Genomic DNA, 15,723 nt, shown 5'->3' with positions numbered 1-15,723 from the left:
GCGGGACAGAGAGAGAGCTCAGACACCCCTCCTCGCTTCACCTTCACCGCCACATAGTACAGGATGAACAGCTCCTCCGCTCACACCTTCCTTGGTCCCGACTGCTCCACGTACAGGGGAAAAAACGTGGTTATTGGGGCAGCTCCGGCAAAGAGGCTCGGGTCGCACTGCCCACGTCGTGCCCCGAGGTGCCGAGGGCTACCAGCACAGAAGCTGCTGCTCAGAGCCGAGGCCTTCCCCTGCACCAGGAGGATATATTTAAGTGTTAAGAGGGTAATTAGCTGCCTGTTTGATCTCCCTCCCTGCTGGAGCTGTAACCTCAGCAGCTGAGGAGGGGGCTCCTCCCATCAGTTCAGCAGTCACACAACAGCTTGTCAAGAGAGCTTAATTGAAGCTGTTACTCAAGGAGATGCCACACGACCACAGCTCCTCCAAACAGAGCCGCCTCGGAGTGAGAGCAAATCCCCTCGGCACATCTACACCCAGCCAGAAACCACTTCTGAGGCTGCTGCGAGCGGCGGGGCGCTGGCTCGAGGGAGCTGCCTGGAGCTGGGCGTGGGTCGCGTTTAGCGAGGCCCGGAGCACCGCCGGCGTGCCAGGCTGCCCACGCCGGGCCAGAAGGGAGATTTTTGAGCCTCGCGGGCAGCCCCTGCCCTCCGAATCCTCTCTGCCCCCGCTTCGCATCCTCTCCCGAGATGCGGGGGAGCTGCTGGGACGCGCTGCGGGGAGGAGCGGAGCTGCAGTGCAGGGGGACGGGAGGCACCCGCGCTGCCCGAGGGCCTCCTGCCAGCCCCTGCTGCTTGCTCGGTGCAGGCTGCAGCACCTTGCTGGCTCGCATGTCACCCGCTGCTGGCTTTGTCACCCACTGCCGGCTCCGTCACCCGCTGCCGACCAGGGTTCCCACCTCTCACCCTGCAGGCAGGGCCGCTACAAGCCAAGGAAGCTTTTCAAGGTTTTCGTACAGCAACCACAATCGTGCAGGGATTGTATGTCGACTGCAAACCGGTGCCCGTGCAAGCAAAGTCCCAGAGCTGGGACGGGGAGAAAGCCCCCAGCAGAGCCCGGCTCCCAGGCACCGCCGCCGCCGAGATGAGCACCAGCGGCGCGCAGGTAACAGGGTTCAGGACTCTGAGAGAAGGGCAGGAGGATTAAAGCACGAAGGGCAGGAGGATTAAAGCACGGCACCGACCGCGTTCCAGCTGGCGCTAGCAAAACGCCTGAGGCCCGGAGAACAAACACGGGGTTTTAAGTGTAAATTATTTCAGAGCAGTGGGGTGGGGAGGGTTAAAAACCACTAGAAAAAGAAAAAGCACCTAGAAAACACAGGTAAAAAGGGGAGGATCAGCTGCAGACTTCATTTGGCCAGCTCTCAGAGCAGGCAGCGAGCTCAGCACCTGGCAGGGAGACCACCAAGGGTGGCACCGGGAGCCCCCGGCAGCCCAACGAGGGTGCTGTGCTCCTCGGGCCAGGGCTGAGCCGGTGCCGCTGAGCGCCGGTAGGAAGTGCCGTGCTGCGGGGCTGTCAGCTTTTGGAGGAAACATAAAACTGGAGATGTGACCACTCTGGGACAGTAAATCTCTTTCATGAAGCCTTTCCCACAATTAAGAGTGTTAGTCCCAGCGCTCTGGCCACGGTCCAGCTCAAGAAATTGCAGTCGCCTTCCCCGCGCTCCCTCCTCCCGTCACGGTGATGCCGGACTCTCCGCTTCTTCGCCAGGCACGGGGCAAGACCACGGCCACCGCGCTGCCGCCTGAGCGCCGCCAGGTCCCCAGGGCACAGCGTGGGTGCTGTGCTGCCAGGAAAGGCCCAGGCATTTCGGCAGGCAGCGCCCCGGGGACTGCGGGCACCATGCTCTGGGTGACTCGCCGTCCCCCCCAAAGTGCCCTCCAGCTCAGCCACCTTGTCATCCCGTCCCTAAATCAAACAGCTCTGCTGGTCCTGGAAGTTCACTCCCCGGCCAGGCTTGCGAGGCTCATTTCACGGAGGCTCGTGCAGCCCAGGAGCCTCCCCGAGTCCTCGCAGGGCAGGGAAAGGCCCAGGTGAGAGCACGGCGGGTGCTGCTCACCCCCTCCGGACGCGCACCAGCGCTGCAGCTCCCAGCCCTGCCAGCAAAGGCTCCGAAGAGCTTAATTCTAGGACAAAAGAGGAGAGCCCCATAAATCAGGAGACACTTTCTGTGCCTTTTCACCACTTGTCTCGGGAGGCAGGGAGTCGCAGCGCGCGCTGAGCCGGGAGCCGGGAGCGAGGGCTCCCGACCGTGCGACAAGGGGGCTGGGGGGGGGGGGGCAGAGCCCGAACACCCCCGGGTGCCCGTGCAACAGAAATCGCTCAGGGTGAGGGGATGAGCAGAGGGCAGAGCACTCGTGAAACAGTTTGGATTTTTTGCTGAATGGGGTGTGGGAGCGATGGCTCCCTGCTTTGGAGCCCAGAAAGCATCGTTACCTCTGAGCTGGTCTGTGCTGCTCGTAAGGCACGATGCATTAGGACGTCAACTTGATGAAATGAGATGTTCTTGGAGGCTTTTGTGGTGCTGAGGTGACTCCTGTCCCTGCAGCCGAACAGCACCAGCACAGCCCGGGGGCATCAGCTGCCAGAGAACCAAGTGTAGGCACAGAGATCCTGACTGCTCCGGGCAGGGCACAGCCTGTGACTGCCGGATCTGCTTCCCCAGTTGCCCCAGGATGGTGGCAATGAGGCTGTGCCGCGCCACCAGCAGCCCCAGCAGTGACCCCGTGCAGGAAATCACCGAGCACAGCACCAGGAGTCTCAGCAGGGGCCAATTCCCCCTCCACCTTCCCCCCTGCAGCCAGGCGAACGCTCCCGTTCGGCATCCAACAGCCCCTGCCACCAGGTCACGCCGAGATTAGAAAAACACCCGTGGCCACGCTGCAGTCCCAGCAGGGAGCTGAGCTCCCAAACCCCACCTCCTGGGAGCCTTCTCGAGCTGGACCCGGTTCTCCATCACCTGCAGCACTACGTCAGCTGTGCCAGCAAAACCCTGAAGCACGTGCAGGGCGAGAAGGGAGCAGGCAGCGTTTTAGAGCAGGACCGTCACTGAACACTCGGCAGCCCGAAGCAGCAGCCTGGTATATCTGCGTTATCGCACGCTTCCCAGGCTGAATTTATAAAGATCTGTTTTCTTGCACCAGAAAAATAAGTTACAGCCCTGCAGCCTGCTGCACGTCCACCACGGACGGGAGGGCTCCAGGTGCTGGACGGGGCAGCGGGACCTGAGCTCTGACAGCCGCGCAGGCGGGGTTTCTAGCAGCCTGCCTGACACCAGCCACTCGTAAGACCCTTTTTTTTTTTCCACTTGGCTCAAACTCTAACTATCGGAGCTGAAGTTTCCATGCTGGGTGCCTGTCTCAGCCTGAATTCGTCCGGAAATCTTTAGCCCGAACGGTTGGGCTACTTGTGAGAACGGGGCTAGGAAACAAGATAGTGGCTTACCCCTGTTAGAAAAAAAAAACGCTTACAACCTTTTCCTTGAGCTCATCTAGCAACTGCAAATCCTGGAAAGGGGATCTGCGATTTTGCTGCAGAATAACCTTTTTAACAGAGAGTTTTCCTGTCCTACTAGAAATCTGTCCACGCTTGGCCGGGCTATAAACATCTGAAACACAGCAGTTTTTCCATATTCAATAGGAATTAATTTCGGCAGCTAAAACCTTCTAAGATTTCACCTCCCCGAGCATGCTCCATCTTCCTACTTCGCTTACATCCAACCACCCTCACACCTGACCTGCGTTACGCGCAGCAGAGCAGCTGCCCTGCTCCTGTCCAGCACAGGGGGACCTCCGAAAAACCATCCTCGTACTGCTGATGGCTGTGAGCTGGGGATTCCTCTAAGAAGGACACAGCTCCTCTAAGCGACACCCAGGCTGTCTGCTCTGAAGCAGAGCCCAGGAGCGAGAGGAAGGAGAGGGGACGGGACAGAAAAACTGGGAGCTGATGAGCATCAGGCTGCAAGCACAGAGAAGAAAACGACGGGGAAAAGGGCCAGGCTGTTTTTTTCTGAAGATCACCAAAACCCCCTGAGCTGCAGAAGAGTCCTCCTGTTCCTCTGCACGTAGGAAAGACGTTTTGTTTTTCTCCAGCTGGGTACCGGTCTGCACGAAGAGCGGTGTTTTGCTACCAGGAGGCAGTTTCCTTTGCAGGGAGCCCGCAGAGCAGAGCAGACGAGGCAGCGCAGCTGCGGCAGCGCCCTCTGCGAGCGCCTACCTGGGCTCTTGGCTCTCGGCTGCGAGCTTTGCTCCGGCTCAGCCGGCAGCAGGATCCGACCCAGGCTCTCTGCAGCCATAAATCTACCTGCTTCGCAGGGGGAAGGGTGCGGGGAGAGGGGGGAGAGAGGCAGAGAGAGCGGGGATTTTTGTAACGGGGAGAAATTTGCGTTTCTCTGAGAACATTATATTCATGGAAAACATAAACCAACTGTCGTCAAAGTCGTCTGAGCTCAGGAAATGGAGCGGCCGGGAGAAGGCTGCCATGTGGCCGGATGTTATGTATTTCTAATTAGTGCTATACATCTTTCAGCAGCGAGTGTCCTTTTGCTGGGAAACACAACGCGCTGCCCTTGTTATTGTAACTGTCAGAGAGTGCTTAAACAGATAATCTCCAGGAAAAGTGATAAACACATCCCCTCTCCCACTAGGGTGTACAAAACAGCAGTGCCAAACCTCTATTAGGGCAACGCGACCAGCCGCAGGAAATGGGAATGGGAAAAGCGCAGGCGATGCGAGGGGCAGCCGCGGCCGAGGAAGGGGATTTGCAGGAGGAAGCTTCTCACAGCCACTCGAGTGCCATGTGCAGAAGGAAATCCTGCGGGGGACGATCAGGGCAGAGCGAGCGCGCACCGCGTGGCCCCGGCCGCAGGGGCGCTCGCGGGGACGGGGCAGGAGGGCTGGAGGCGAGGGCTCCCGGCTGCTCCGCTCCGAGCACGCTGCAGGTAGCGGCGGAGGAAAGCCCCGGCGGCCCCGGAGCTCCCAGGCGGGCAGCAGAGGCAGACACGCTCCCGTCTGCAACCCGGCTAGCACAGAGCGCGAGGAGCGCTGAATCCTTCGCCGTTACACCGAGACCGGCCAACGAGCGCTAGCAGAGTCTCAAAGGAGAACAGATCTCTTTGATTCGGACAATCAGATCCAGCCAAGGGTCAGGAGGACTCCAGCGAGACGTTTTCCACGCTGCCCTCCCCGTCCTGCCTAACCTGAGCTGCTGCTCGGGGCCGGGAAGCCTGGAGCAGCGCCGGGCGCAGGCACGGCTGGCAGCAGGGACGCGCTCTGAACCCCCAGCTGAACCCACCTGCCCCGGGGACGCTCTAAAGGACCCCACGCGAAGGCAATCGAGCAGCCGAACGGCTCTCCAGACAGTCCTGAGGACGGCGCAACGGGCTGGCCGGGGGGACGCAGGAGGTGGAGGAGCCCGGCGAGCGCAGGGCCGCGGGCGAGCCGTGCCCGAAGCCCGCTGCGTGATGTGTCAGCGGCTCGGCGGCACAGACGGCTGATTCACCAGCCGGCTGCTGCCCTGCGGGGAAGAAGAGAGGCCGGTCAGCGCCGAGCTGACACCACCTGAAGGCGATTTGTTTGCTCTCTTATCGCTCAGCCACGCGGGAGAGTTTTCCCCGTGAGTCACCCTCCGCCAGACGCGGCGCTGGCAGGGCTCCGGGGCTGCCCAGCGGGACGGGGCCGTCTGCAGGAAGCGGGCAAGGACAGCGGTGGAAGGGGAATACAGAAACCAGCAGAACCGCGGGGAGGGATGCTCACGGCTGCAGGGCATTTCCCTGACGCCCCCTCGCCGAGGTCCTGTGAGTCACGGGCACTCCCAGCTCTCTGCTGGGAACGGCGAGTCACACGCGCACTCGTCTGCCCCCAAAAGAGCCTGGGAAGCCAGATGCACTCACCCAGCCCTGGCTAATGCCACGCAAAGATGCTGGGAACGCCGGGCGGTTTTGCTGGGAAGGCGCTCCCCAGCTCTGGATCCGCAGGTGGCAGTCGGGACAGCCAGCCCCAGCCCTGCAGCCAAGCTGCACGCCACCACCTGCACGCAGAGGGCCGAAACCCTCCCAGAGCGACCTTCAGCTTGCAGTCACAACCTGCAAGCCCCCAAATCCATCTCCCCGCGCCGACTTCTCCCCGCAGAGAGGCAGGAAGGCCCCCGGGGGGGGGGGTCTCAGCCGCAGCACCCAGACCCGCACGGCACAGGGGTGCTCCCCCGGCAGCCGGAGCCGCCCAGGAGCCCGCGGCTCCCTCTGCTCCGCGCCGAAACCCCAGCTCGTCCAGGGGAGGGAGGCCTACGAGGTGAGGAATGCTGGGGGCCTGGGGAGGATGGAGCAGCTCTCCCTGTGGAAGCCATTAGATATTCAACACTTCATTTGTTTCCAGCCGGCCTGGACTGCAGCGCTGGGCTCGAGGACGGGAGGCTCTTCTCTGACGTAACCAGGAAGCAGCTGCAAAATTAAGGAATCCCTCATGACATCATAAAAAGGGTCGATGGTTTACAGGGGAAGGTATAAAAATTAATGACATATTCCCAACCCGAAGCAGCAAGCCTGCCCGAGAGCCGCAGAGGAAGCCGTGCTGCCCCTGGCACAAAGGGGCTGCCCCGGGCGGCGCGCTGCTGCCGGCCCCCTCCGGCTCACCCCGCAGCCCCGACCGTCCCCGAGCCCCGGAGCCACGCTCGGGGATGGAGCCTGGGGTGTGATAACCACCTGGGGACGTGCTCCCGACCCCCGAAGAGCAGGGCTGTAGGCTCAGCAAGGGAATGGTTTTAGAGGCAGGCTGTCTCGCGTGCGCAGGGCGGCTCAGGAGTCGCTGACAAAGAACGTTGGTTTGAAATGACTCAGGGAGAGGTGGTTATTTGTTTCCACGGGGAAAGCAGGCACATGCGCCGCGTGTGTGCCCCTAAAAAAACACACATTTCTGCAGCTCTGGGGGACCAAGTGGTCCTGCAAGCCCGGGCAGCAGCACGTGGTCCCGCTCCACTGCACAGCTCAGGCTAGGGCAGAGAGAGTGACATTAGCCTTGAGGACAAGCACAGAGCCATTTCCACTTGAAAAGGGAAAAGGATAGTGGTTTAAAATTAACCGCGGCCTTTTCCAGGAAATATCAGTGGAAAGAAGCAGCCATTTTTAGAACTGTTATTCTCAGAAATTTCCTGAAAAGACCCATCAGTCAAAACACCGACTGAAGCCATTTCCAATTGCGCCGAGCCGCACTTCGCAGCTCCCTGCGCTCGGGGGGCCTGACCCCGGCGGCGGGGCCGGGAGCCTGGTCTGCACCCTGCGGCCCCGGCGAGGCTGCAGGAGTCGCTTTTGGACACGCACCATGGCATGCAGTGGCACAAACACCCCTGCTAACCGGGGCTGGTGGCGGATCCGTGCTCATGACAGCTTTTGTTAGCTAGGTCCACTCCAAGACGTGCCATTCCCGTGCAGCCAGCTGGGGCTGAAGACACCCACAGCCTCACCCGACTGGCAAAGCCTGGGGAATCACCAGGAAAACGATTGTTTTCCAGCATCGCCTTCAGCAGGGCCGCTCCGAACGGGCGAGCTGACACCAGGACTTAGGGAACGCTCGCCCCGAGGCTCTGCGCAATCCCCGGAGCTGCTGGTCCTGCCTGCCAGCAACCAGCAGCAGGGGTTTGACCCGTCTGGCAGCTAAAAGGCTGCCACGTCCAAATGTACACGGCTCCTGGCTAGCTCCTAAGAAAGCGTGCCCCGCTGAGCTGGCAAGCCAGCTCCTCAGCACGTATATATATAGCTCTGGGCCAGCCCGGCACCAGCTGGCTCTTGCTGCAGAGGGAATATTGCTATAGGATGCACAAGCACAGTGGGGCTGGAGTGGTTTCCAAGGGTAAAGAGCCCGAAGACGAGCAGAGCACGGTACGTGTACAGGACATCCGGACGGAACAGGGCACAAGGCAGGGGTACGCCAAAAGAAGAAAAAACGAGGATGATGGAAACATAAAGAGGCGCACTGCAGCGGGGCAGGATGATGCAAAATGGAAAACATAAATAAAAAAATACCCTGTCCTCAGCCTCCGTGGTCCTCAGGTCCTTCACCCCTTCCCGAACGAGGGAACTCGTGGCCAGCGAGGGAAGCAGGGTGCCCGGCACGCGTGCTGCCCCGGGAGCCCGGCTCGGCGCACGCAGCAGGCACGGCAAGCTGCTACTAGCATCCCACCCAGGAGCTGCGCGCGCCCAGCCATAATTGTGTCAGATGTTATTTACAACGGGGGAGGAGGTGTGAACAGGGCTTCCCGAGAGATTTACTCCAGCCCCGAGTGCAGTTTCACCAGGACAATCGCAGCGAACGCCAGGCAGCCTTTCCGCCCCCCCCGGGTGCTGGAGGTGGGCACGGCTTTTTGGCAGCCGAGGCGAGCAGACAGCCTGCAACTTGCCTTCTCCGGGGCGAGCCTTCGTGAGCGCCTCGTGCCTGGAGCAAAAGCTAAGGAGAGAAAAGTGCGTGCAGACAGGAGCGCTCGCAGCAAGCCGCCTTTGCTGGGGCAGGAGCGGCAAAGCGAGGAGCTTCCGTTTCGACACATTCACTCGCTGCTCTTCTTTTTACAGCTTCCTGCGGGACCCGGGCTCCAGGGTGTCACTTTGCGAAGCAAATGCCAAACGTAAAGCAAAACCCGTGCCTCCTCCATCCCTCCGGGGAGGCAGCAAACCCCAGATCCCTCATCCCATGCCTCCTGCCCTCCTGCAGCAGGACCCCAGCCCGTGCCAGCGCCTGCTCAGCCCCCCCGGCTGGTGACAGTCCCGTGCCGGCACCCCCAGCGCTGCCGCGCTCCTACGAGAGGGGCAGAGCCCTGAGGCCGTGCCTACAGTGAAGCTTACCTAACACTTTCCATTGTAAGACCCTGTTTTTAGTTCCTAACAACTTTGCCAAACTTTAACCATTTAGGCTGCGGTCCCCCATGCCAAAAGCTTTCTTCGAGCTAAATTTATTGGGAAAATTTCATCTAAAAAGGTTCAGCCATTTGCCAGAATGAGGTTAGGGAAAATATATTGTTCTTCTCAAGTTAAAAATTCTTCGACCATTTCAGTGAAATCCCCAGCACCTTCACACTTTGGAGCAGGAACCAGAAGTTTGGCAGGGGATGGCTGCGGGCTTTGGGCGTGCCTTCTGCCACCTCACTCCACCCTTACTTTGCCAAGGGGTGAAAATCGGAGTGTTAGCAGACAGCTCGCACGTGCCAGCTGAGGCAGCGGCCGGTTAATCCGCTGGGACGGCCAACAGGAGGGGAAACCAACCGAGGGAAGACAAAGGAGAGGGAGCAACAGACAGAAAAAGGGTGCTGAAGCAGCAGGAGCGAGACGATGCTGTAGCAGCGGGGCCGTACCCTGCTCTCCAGGACGCCAGCCCCAAACCAACACCCAGACGTAATGCCCTGATGGGGCAGACTCTGCCGCGGTCAATCCAGATTTCGGCGCCCAGCGAGGATCCCAGATGAGGTCCGCCTGGTTCCACGGGGGAGCTCGCTTTTCTGAAGATGATGGGAATTGCATACAAATTACACGCAAAAAAAAAAAAACCAAAAACGTTAAACGAACACAAAATGGAGCATTCAGAGGTCAGGAATACGAGACCCAGAGCTGTTCTTGCAACTTCAAGTCAACCCCATTGCACTTACACGCTATAAGGTAGCCCTAACGACGTATCATTTTCTTCGGCTTCGAGGTGCCATTTTCAGCTGTCACAAAATGAACGTCCCCCAGAGAAGCCCTTCCTCATGTGCTGAAACACGCGTGTCATCGGTAAGGCTGGGGACTGCAGGGAACAGCCGTGTTTTGGGGACGAAGGTGGCTCAACCAGCTTCTGCCTTCGCCTCGGTCCTGCTCTTCCAGAGGGATCCGGAACCACTTTAACCACGCTCAGCTGATGTGGCTGGGATCTGACCGTCCCTCGCTTGCTGCCTGGCCCCACTGACACAGACGGGATCACATTTGCAGACAACGGGCAAACGCAGCCACAACTGCAGCTAATTAGTGCTCTGCTTTGAAAATGAATGACTGCAGCCCAGGAAGGACCATGTATTTAAGGTACCTCCACCTCCTCTGTCTCGAGGTGAGCATCCCAAACCTAGAAAACCCGTTAGTTCCCTAATACCTCAGCTACCCTCTGTGCGGTTTAGAGATACCACGCCGAAAGGCATCCAAAAGGGAGATGCTTTGAGACAGAAGCCAGTGAGCTTCTGCGATCCAGTTATTGGGCCCGAAGTGTCCAGCCCTCCCTATGCTTCATGCAGCACTGAGGATAGCGATAACACTTCATCAGCGACTTCTCTAGAAAACTCCCACGGGCAGGAAAAGGAATTTTACAAGCGAAAGGACCAAAGTAAAACAGAGCATGGGATCTTTTAGCCGCGTTATCATCCCCTCTATCACAGGAGCCCTTATCTGCATCACGGCACGCCACAAGCGAGTGAAGTGCTGCAGGATGCGAGCGCTGAGGCTCGCCCTGCTCGGAGGAGCCCCCTCGCAATGGTGCGCACACGGCCACGGCCAGTCCCTGGTGGTGAACGGGGGCCACGTGCTCCTCCTGTGGAAATTTGGAAAAAAAAAAATCAGCCCAGAGCAGTGCCACGCAAAGGAAGGTTCTCAGGTGTCGAGTGAGCAATTCCCTACTGGAAGGGCTGAAACCACAGGCACAAACCCACAGCACACAGGGAAACTGTTCCAGGAAGTCTAACATCCGAGCCCCAGTATTAGAAAATATGATCTCAGCGCTCCGACGACGCGCACGCGGCCGGAGCCTCAGGTCCCCAACCACCGCGCCGACTGCAGCGCGCGCGCACGGACTATTGAGCCCCCTGCCACCGGGCTCAGCCTGGAGCAACTAAAAAGCGCTAACCTTCTACGGTCGCTAACGAGCGTAAGACGTAACGGTTTGATGCCAAATTCCTCTTTTCTCCCGTGACTTGAGATGGGATTGGCATGACCGTGAAGCTCCCCGCAGCTACCGTTGCTGCGGCGCTCCCGACGCCGCCGTCTGCGGGGAGAAGCAGCCCCGAGCTCGCCGGGCTCTGCCCCGGGCACCCCGGCACCCCCCCCCGAGTTCCCGGGCCAGCGCCACTCCGTTTCCTGCAGAGATTTGAAAACCTGTTGCAGTTCCAAAGCGAGCTTCGATTTCACTGTGACCAGCAGCTCGGAGACTCGTAGTTACTATACAGCCGAATAAAATATTTTTTCATAAATTTAACGCCAGCATGTCTGTGTTTGGAAACTTTGAAAATCCATGTTGTATGGTTTACTGCACTGGAAAAGGTGCCAACAGAGTTTCAAAGGAAGGGAAGTGTATAACTGTTTCCTTTCAAATGCATTTTCCAATGGGATCCATTGAGGGAAAAGGCTGGAACTAACTAAAACATTATTAAAAACTGTTATGAAAAGAGACAGAGAGATGGAAAAAGATAGACAAAAAGTCCAATACACAGCCGAGAGGGAGGGAGGGAGACAGGCAGCGAGAAAGGGGATATGGGCAGAAAGACACTTTGGGTGGGGAAAACGGGGCGAGACGGGGAGTTTTATCTGGCAGTCACCGTTCGTGGTTTCATATTGTTGCAGATCAATTGATCGGGACTTCAAGTGCTGCTGGCCCAGTGGCACAAGGCGAACCACAGAGTTGGCTGCAGGCGCAGCGCTCGCGAACTGCTGACCTTCAGTTTTAAAACCAAAAATATTCTTCGGGAAACAGTCACACCGGGTTCCAGGCCGGGCTGCCAAGCGCAAACAAGCACTACTAACCTGAAGCAACGCCCCGAGCCCTTACCCCGAGCAACAACCAGGACTAGTAACCTGAAGTAACTCCCGGCTCCGGTTCCACCGGCGTTAACCCAGCGTGACATGTGCGCAGGGGCTCGGCTCGGCCGCCCGCACTGAGTGGAGCGGTTCGCTCGCCAATCGCTGACACGCCGCCGCGAGGAGATGCAGGCATCGTCCCAGACACGCCGCCGACGGGCAGCCCCCGCTCCGCACCGACCCGCTGGCCGCGCTCGAGCCGCTCCGACAAAACCCAGAAATACCCAGACGATGGGGGCCATGCGGCGCCGTCAGCCCGGGTCCCAAACCTCCACCCGAGGTCCAGGCGCAGCCCTGGGTTTGCTGCCCTAAAAGTTAAGGGGGGACCGAAAGGGGCTGGAAATGCACCTTCGGTGGAAGACCCGGTGCCCCCCCGACATCGGGAGGGGGCCGGATCCCTGCGGCCCTGCCAGGCTTCAAAGAGCCAGGCTGGGGCGGGCAGAGCTGGGCGCGAGCCTGCAGAGCTCCAGGCCCGCGGTGCTGTGGGGTGCAGTAACCGTGGGCTGTAGCGCACATGTCGAGGGATGAGGGGAAAAAAATAAACAGACAGACAAAAGAATGAGGACGCTCTGCCAATTCCAATTGTGCAGCTTTTCTTTTAAATGCTTATCAAGCTGAGAAAGAGCAGAGTTCTTGGAAAACAAGGTTTCCTTTCTTCCGATGCCAGTGTCAAACACCCTCAAGGACGGGTACAGCACAGGCGCTCGCTGCCTGCCGCCCTCCCGCAGCCGCCGTCCCGTCCCGTCCCGTCCCGTCCCGTCCCGTCCCAGCTGCCCCTGGAAGGGCTCGCGAGCAACGGCCCCGGCGTTTCTGGTAAAAAGATCGCTGTGCTTTTTTTTTTTTTTTTTTTTTTTTATGAATCTCCAATCTGGCTGGGTTCAAATTATGGCCAATTACCCACCGACACTTCTCGCTAATAAAATAAATTTTTACGGGCCCTAATTACTGCTTTCGCTGAACTGCTCTACAGGAAGCCGGAGCGCTGCGGCTCTCCAGACGGCAGCAGACGGCGAAGCGAGGCACCCGCGAGCGGAGCAGCGAGTGACTCAGAGGAGACGAGAGCTGGAAGGGGGGAGAGCTCGCGCCTGGCCGGAGCTGCACCGGTCCCCAGCGCCCTGCACACAGGGCCCGTTGCGGTGTCCCCCCCCGCCCCGAGGCACGGCACCCCGCTACCTGTGACGCAAGGCAGGCCTCGGGGCCGGTACCGTGGGCGCGAACCGGCGGTGAAACTGTATTTGGAAAGGGGATGACATTGTTATTTGGAAACGGGATGAAATTGTTATTTGGAAACGGCTGCACGGGTCGCGTGTGGCAGGGAGCCGTGGCTCCGGGCTGCGCCTCCCCGCGGGGCTGCGTGCCCGGGGGGACCGGCCCCCGCAGCGGGGGGACCCCGAGCAGGGAGGGAGGGAAGGCACCACCCCAGCTCGGCTCCCACCTTCGGCTCTCTGTTACAGCTACGGTTAATTGAAAGAGACAGAAGCCTAGGCCAAACCAGCAGAAATGTACAAATTCCTCTGCAAAACGTGAAGCGTCCGGGCTCCAAGAGCCCGCTCCCAGCTCCGCGCGCGCTCCCGCTCGCCAGCGCGGCGCGGCCCCGGAGGACTTCCTGAGAATGAAAAACGAGCAGGAACCCCGGAGGTGACTGCAACCCGCAGCCCGGCCCTCCCGGCTCGAGAGCTCGCCGGCGAGCCCCGCCGCTCGGCGAGGCGGCACGGACAGCGGGGCCGCTGCCACCGGGGCCGGGGAACGGCCGGGACGCAGCGGGAGAAGCGCCGGGGCGCAGCGCGCTGCAGCCCCCGCGGCCCCGGGCTGCTGGAGTCTTTCAAAGCAGGGCTGCCACGCAGGTATCCGGGCTCGGCCGGGGAACCGCGGCTCTGCTAGATTGATTAATTTTTTTCTTTCTTAAGCGGGATTACTTTAATTTTCGAGGCCTAATGGAGTCCAGCTGCGACGGGGAGGCGAGGCTGCAGTAGTACAAAGGCAGGCCTCTCCACGCTGGTGCAAACTTGTACAACGGTCGCCGCGCACACGCACGCGCACGCACACACAAAGACCTATAAAAAGGATGCACTGCAGCGGGATATTTTTAGTCCTGACAATACAGCACTAAAAATACGACTTTGCTAATACATCACTACAGAACTATTCCCAGTGTCCATTCAGGAACGGTTTTAAAACATTTATTTTTGTTTCCTTTTGCAATGGTCAGAGAGGAGGGAGAAAATAGAAACTCATTGATAAGAGGAAACGAGAGAGACATGAAAAATTGAAAACTACCTAAAAGCTCATGGAGAGGTTTATTTTATTAGTTCTTAATAAATATCTTGCAGATTTCCTCAGGAAATACACCAGATCACATGTAAAATAGTTTGGTACTGATGTCAACTGTGTCAGCATATGAAATCTATTAGGGTGAAGCCACAGCAGGGTGATCAGCGTGCTGAAAAACTGCACGGCACTGAGGCGAGGGGGGGCGGGGGGAATCTCACGGCCCTTCCAAATTCTTCGAGAGGTAAAAAAGTCAGCCAAGACGCAGAGAGAGAGAAAAAAAGATCCCACATCCTGCTTTGCGCTGCCAGCAATGTGAAGTGCCCAGAGATTAATTCTATGTCTGGCCTGGAAATGTGACTTTAAAGCATGGAGGGAGCGGGGAGGAGGAGGAGGAGGAGGAGGAGAGAGGAACGAGAAGGCCAGGCTAACGGGGACTGGCACCGTGCCACCGACCCCCCCCTCCTCCCCTTCCCCTCCCCGAGCCATGTTTCAACGTAGACAGCAGTAAACCCCAGCAGACAGCAGCTCCGCGCGCGCTGCCAGGGCCTCGCACCAGCTGCAGCGCGTCTCGCGCTCCGCGCGCAGCCCCGGTGCAGATGGGCCCGCGAGCGGCGCTTCCGCCGCGCCTGCCTTGAAAGCCACCAGCACATGTGGCGGCGCTGCGCCGCTGCTCCCCGAGGCGGGCCGGGCACGCCGGGGGCCCCGCTGCCGGCACCGAGCGTGAGGTCTCGGCAGCCCCTCGGCTCCCCGGGCCTCGCTCCGAAGGGTTGGTGCTGTTCCCAATGCGCCTTTGGCAGCCGGCGCCTCCTCTCCGGGGCCGTGCCGTTAGCCGGAGAGCAGGCGCGGCTTACGCAAGCTTCCCCGCGCTGGGGTCCGGCGGAGAAGCGCCAAGAGTTCACGGAGGCTGGGTCAGGAGCTTGGGCGGGGGCTGCACGCCGCCGGGGGTATGGAACGAGGGACCCTAGCACGTGCTGGGGACCCGTGCCAACCGCAGGACGCGTGCCAAGGGCAGGACGGATGGCTACGTGTGCCCTCGGCACGCCGCCTGCCAGCCGGCCCCATGGCCACGTTACCACACGCCGCACCCATGGGTGCCAAACACGGCCCTTTGCTACCTGAAGCACCTCACTTCAGTGCTGTCACCCGCCTGGGGATAAACGTGCCCCACGGGCACACGCGGTCAAGAGCGGGCACTAATCGGGGGAAAATCAAAGGTCTCCGTACATGAGCCTGAGTGGGGATCACCTTCTGGCCTCAGACACACGTATAAGTAGAAACGCACCCAGCCGAAGCCCACCCGGTGCCCGTACCTGCTTTGCCGAGGGGCTGTGCCCGCAGGCAGGTGGGGAGGCCAGAGCTGGCACCGACCCCGGAGGGAGAGGCTGGAGAGGAGCCCGCGGCCCCCCACTGGGCGGCCCCGGGGAGGGAGATGAACCTCACCGAGCTGGCAGGTTGCAGCTGAACCCGCGCAGGGCACGGGCACGGGGCAGGCAGCCCTCCTTGCCTACACCTGGCAGGCTATAAAACAGCCCCACAAGCTCAATCAAGAGTTTTACAACTTCACAAAGCACCATAATTAGCCTAATTATCCGACGTTCTCTCGGAGAATTAAATAGAAATACAGTAATTGACTCGGCGTTGCTTAGAAGCGCGAG

General features: G+C 59.6%; 1 protein-coding gene across 5 annotated transcripts in view; it reads right to left on the bottom strand.

Annotated features, from left to right (window-relative positions):
* SMG6 (SMG6 nonsense mediated mRNA decay factor) overlaps nt 1-15,723 on the bottom strand; it is a 109,237-nt gene that overhangs the window by 57,440 nt on the left and 36,074 nt on the right. The gene's annotated exons all lie outside the window — the stretch shown is intronic.

The sequence above is a fragment of the Anser anser genome (genome assembly GCF_964211835.1).
Source record: "Anser anser genome assembly, chromosome: 20".
In the NCBI taxonomy this organism is placed as follows: domain Eukaryota; kingdom Metazoa; phylum Chordata; class Aves; order Anseriformes; family Anatidae; genus Anser; species Anser anser.
This window is presented reverse-complemented; position numbering and strand designations above follow the sequence as displayed.